Raw genomic sequence first — 6,000 nt, forward strand, 5'->3', positions numbered from 1 at the left:
CAATTAAAACTAATATGAAATAAGTTACAGATAAAACACTTACGTCGTTTCAAATAGGATATGTTGCGTTTTCATAGGGTATCAGAGGAATCAAATCGATTTTTTCACGAATTTTAGACGTTCAGATCCCTTTGCGCTGCAACCGGCTCGAGCTACACACTGTGTATTCACAGACTAGTGCACTGGCTTTCTCCTTTTAGCAGGTGCTGACCCAGCTCACAGCGCGCCCGTAATACTGCCAAATCAGCGGATTACCATAGTAAAGTCCTCCTCGGCTGCTACGGATTCATGCGCTTTCCCCTACTTCTCGTGTCACCTAGGAAGCTGACTCAACATCCAGTTAGCTGCACCAGCTACGTTACTTCGCAGCACAACAGTGTGTGCCACTCACATTCCAAATATCGATGGAATTGTCGTCGGTAGTAGCCATGATCGAATTTCACTCCTAAAGTGATCGTCATAAATGCACTCTTGTTTCTTTGACGAATGGATCTATTTTTCATATCCCATTCCACGGGAAATTAGGACCCGTAGAAAGAATACGTTTATCTTTCACCGCATTTTTTTTTTCATGCTTTGCCGACTAGAAGCTCTTGTAAGCGCCTGTGAACACTGAATTATCCTTAGACCTGTATAAATCAAACATTCGTACCATGTCTTTAAAATTCCGATTCAGTAGCGTCATTTTGATATGACATAAAGCAGCTTCAACTGTGTACTAGATTTTACTATTATAAGAGCAAATTTACTATTATTCTTACGATGCAGTCCGATGGGATGATTGTACTATTTCTTAAATCGGTTGCACTGGCTAAGACTTTAGCCGTATAAACGGACGGCCCCTTTGATACGTGGAGGAGATCGCTCTTTTTATTTGTATCTGCATAAGGATAACCGAAGTGTTATTACATTAAGATCATATGGAGCTCACCTCTGTTGATGAAGAAAACTCAGCAATTAAGGTTTTATCAGGTTTGATTCAGTGTGGAACCAGATGGGCCCAGGCTTATTATATGTAACAGATATAAGCTTTAAATCTGGCTCAACGATAAAAAACATACCAGTAAAAGCAATTTAAAAAATTAGAACCACTTACAATAAACGTACTTCCAAATGAACTAATTATCTCAAAGGTTTCGTTCATATTGAGACCAGTATTTACATTTATACCACAGCTGGCTTCATTTTGTACGTCATACCAATCTGCAGCGCCTTCTTTACATATGTGATATATTTACAGAATGTGTTAACATAAAAGGGACTAGGTGTATACATAAGTTGTTTTAATGTTTTAACTTATGTTTACTTAGATTCACATTTAAAACTTCTGCAACTCTACGTATAATAATGTATGCTCGATACTCTATTATAAGTCGTCCTTTTTACGTGCAGGCTGGTTACCTTTTTGTAATGGTTCTTTTGTCTTTTACCACTGCAGATGGCCACACAACGACCGAAATCTGGATACACAACAACATTATTTGCTACTAATTTCTGTACCCGTTACTACGTAAATTTAACTTTCAGACTGGATTACTGGAGAAATCTGCCGTGATATGAAAATGTAGAATATGCTACCCGATGTGAAAACTCTTACTTCGTAGCATCTGATTCGTTTCACTAAATTTCAAATGAAGTTGAGGATACTTCTACACAGTTAGCGCAAGGGAGATTCAGGCTTCACATAATGAGTGTGTATACAGAACAAGCTCTTTCCTTTGCGTCGTTTGCATGGGACTGGCTGGACGGGGTGGAGGGGAGAGGGTTGCAGAGGTTGCAGGGTCGCCCTGGCCCTCCACCGCCGTGACCAACTGCCCGGTCCCGTCATCAACCCTTCTGCCTCTCAATTACAGTCGTAATTGGAGTCGTGTGCAAATTTACATAAACGAGCCTCCCTTCTGAAATGTCTGATGCACTGTCAACATGGGAACAGAGACACCAGGAAGCCATATTTCATGTTCGTTCTGCCATGCCTCCGGTAGGAAATGCTGCCACACGCGAACAAGCAGCATCCGTTGCATATGGTCAGCCATCCTAAAACAGGACATCTCGAGCGTGTACAGTTGAAACGAAAATTTCTAAATACATAGTCCTATGTTTTTGCTTTACTGAATTAGCTCTAATTTCATACAGAAAACGAAGTAAGAAACCAATATTTTTGTTAACATTTTCGGAGAACCGCTATATTGTAAGCTATGTAAAATTAGTGAAAAACAATCTAAATCGCAAGCATTATTTTATTTATAGTGACCGGCTTCGGCTTCGTCTTAGGCCATCTTCTGAATAGCACTGTGAAGGATAGAAATTGTGCTAGTTACATGAAGAGGTCAATAACTTAAAATAAATTAATTTATACCTATTAAAATCGAAGATTCGACATCCATCAGCTGAAGCTGACGGTGTGGAGAACAGCTGATGGACCTCAGTCGCTGAAAGTGTGGCAGTTCGATAGGCAGCATTGCGTTGTGTAGGTCTGGTCAGTGCATGTTTTTATTGTACAGCGTCAACGTCAGCCAATGAGAAACGATTTACGTAAATTACATATCATTTGAAGACACAGTTTATCTAAAAGTGAGTAATTATAAAAAAGTAGTGCCCATAGGATAGGACAGATCCTTAAAGATAATAACTGTAATAAAATTATTCAAAAATAATTACTCCTATATTCTGAAGTGCCATCAGCCGAAAATAATTCATTTAACTGGTACCGGCTGTTTAATCCATCAAACGTGTGTATTGAGTAAACAAATGGATTTATGTAAAATAATTATCATTAATGCTTATCATACCGTACTTATCCTGTGTTCTGAATAATACGAAATTTAGTAGAACATTGGCGCACTCTTCTAGCCTGAAATTGTTATCTACGGATACGGTTGCCAAGGAGACATCGTAGTAAGACGGAAAGCAAATATCAAAGATGTATATCATTGATACCATGTGTTACTATAACTATAGCAGTTGTCAAAGATAATCAGGCTGGCGTCTTCCGAAATGGCGCCAGTACAACGTCTTGTACATGTTGCCAGTTGGTAGTGATTGCTCTGTAGTTGACATGCAGCGGTCTAACCTCTTAGATGAGAAAAGGAAACTACGGAGGAAGTTAATTCCTCAAAATGACAAACATTCTGTAATCGTCGTACTAAACGAGGAAGATGACAGTCAAGACATACCTACGCGTTACGTAACTACCAGGCGCCTCTGCTTAGCGTAAAAGATGTTCACCAGGAAACTAATTTTAATCAAGCAAAATAACTTTCTGGACTCAGAAACGGATGTAACACAACGGACCATATCCGGGGTGTGAACAACATCACAAAATGAATCCCTTGATATAATTTACTAATTTTTCTGAAAGTAATTGGCTATTGGAAAGCTTCTGAAGTAATTACAACTAAATGTTTAGGAAAATACAGATCAAGGCGGAGAAAATGGAAACTGCTAGTGGAAACCCATTTGCCCAAAGTACCAAAATTATGTTATTTGGACTCCAGGTATAAAATTTACACAAATTTAGTGTCTGGCTTAGAACAAGTACGTAATAATTAGTCACGTGCTCTACAAGCACTAAAATAGTTTGTAAAACGTGCCTTAACACCCCCAATTTACAATAGGCCGTAGCCTCTGTCACAATCAGTCTTGTCTGGCAGAACTCCCGGTATGATGACGTAAGGCATTAAACTTTCCATACATGGCAGCTGAAACCGTTGAAAAACTCTCATGAAACATGGGAACAGGTAAAATATACACAATAGAGACTATAAGAACATCCCAAATTAACCAATAGGCTGCACTTAACAGAGCTTAACAATATCATCATCATCATTTAAGACTAGATATGCCTTTCAGCGTTCAGTCTGGAGCATAGTCCCCCGTATAAAATACCTCCATGATCCCCTATTCAGTGCTAACATTGGTGCCTCTTCTGATGTTAAGCCTATTACTTCAAAATCATTCTTAACCGAATCCAGGTACCTTCACCTTGGTCTACCCCGACTCCTCCTACCCTCTACTGCTAAACCCATGAGTCTCTTGGGCAACCTTGCTTCTCCCATGCGTGTAACATGACACCACCACCTAAGCCTGTTCGCCCTGACTGCTACATCTATGGAGTTCATTCCCAGTTTGATTTCCTCATTGTGGTCACCCTCCTGCCGTTGTTCCCATCTACTAGTACCTGCAATCATCCTAGCTACTTTCATATCCGTATCCTCAACCTTATTGATAAAATAACCTGAATCCACCCAGCTTTCGCTCCCATACAACAAAGTTGGTCGAAAGATTTAACCGTGCACAGATAACTTAGCCTTGGTACTGACTTCCTTCTTGCACAAGAGAGTAGATCGTAGCTAAGCGCACACTGCATTTGCTTTGCTACACCTTGCTTCCACTTCTTTCACTATGTTGCCATCCTGTGAGAATATGCATCCTAAGTACTTGAAACCGTCCACCTGTTCTACGTTTGTTCCTCCTATTTGGCCCTCAATCCGTTTATATCTCTTTCCCACTGACATTACTTTCGTTCTGGAGATGCTAATCTTCATATCATAGTCCTTACATTTCTGATCTGGCTCTGAAATATTACTTTGCAAACTTCCAATCGAATCTGCCGTCACAACTAAGTCATCCGCATATGCGAGACTGCTTATTTTGCGTTCACGTATCTTAATCTCACCCAGCCAGTCTATTGTTTTGAACATATGAACCATAAATAATATCAACAACTGTGGAGACAGCTTGCAGCCTTGTCTAACCCCCGAAACTACTCTGAACCATGAACTCAATTTACCGTCAACTCTAACTGCTGCCTGACTATCTATGTAAAGACCTTTAATTGCTTGCAAAAGTTTGCCTCCTATTCCATAATCTCGTAGAACAGACAATAACGTCCTCCTAGGAACCCGGTGATATGCCTTTTCTAGACCTATACAGCATAGATACAACTCCCCGTCCCAATCGTAACACTTCTCCATTATTTGCCGTAAGCTGAAGATCTGGTCCTGACAACCTCTTAGAGGGCCAAAACCCGCACTGATTTTCATCCAATTTGTCCTCAAATAATACTATTACTTAACAATAAACACAATAAAACGTTTCAGAATTCTGAATAAAAATTTATAAATCCACGAAAGCTGATACTTGAAACAAAAGAACTATTAACTTTACAGAGGTTCATTGTTCGAAACTGTAGTCATAGAATGAACTAACTTTAGGTTAAGTGCCATATTAAAAGCACTTACAGTACGTCTACATCTGCATCTACACACATACTCCGGAATCCACCATACGATGCGTGGCGGAGGGTACCTCGTACCGCAACTAGTATCTTCCCTCCCTGTTCCACTCCAAAACAGAACGAGGGAAAAATGACTGCCTATATGCCTCTGTACGAGCCCTAATCCCTCTTATCTTATCTTTGTGGCCTTTTCGCGAAATATAAGTTGGCGTCAGTAAAATTGTACAGCTGTCACCCTCAAACGCTGGTTCTCTAAATTTCCTCAGTAGCGATTCACGAAAAGAACGCCTCCTTTCCTCCAGAGACACCCAACCGAGTTCCTGAAGCATTTCCGTAACACTCGCGGGATGATCAAACCTACCAGTAACAAATGTAGCAACCCGCCTCTGAATTGCTTCTATTTCCTCCCTCAATCCGACCTTATAGGGATCCCAAACGCTCGAGCAGAACTCAAGAATAGGTCGTATTAGTGTTTTATAAGTGGTCTCCTTTATAGATGAACCACGTCTTCCCAAAATTCTACCAATGAACCGAAGACGACACTCCGCCTTCCCCACAACTGCCATTGCGTGCTTATCCCACTTCATATCGCTCTGCAATGTTACGCCCAAATATTTAATCAACGTGCCTGTGTCAAGCTCTACGCTACTAATGGAGTATTCAAACATTTGCATGGGGGCTTAATTAAAAAAATATATACTATAAAAGTAATTTTATTAGCTATCTGTCCGGTTACGAAGTCTCGTAACCGGTTGGCCCTGACT

The sequence above is a fragment of the Schistocerca americana genome, chromosome 1 (genome assembly GCF_021461395.2).
Source record: "Schistocerca americana isolate TAMUIC-IGC-003095 chromosome 1, iqSchAmer2.1, whole genome shotgun sequence".
NCBI classification, from domain to species: domain Eukaryota; kingdom Metazoa; phylum Arthropoda; class Insecta; order Orthoptera; family Acrididae; genus Schistocerca; species Schistocerca americana.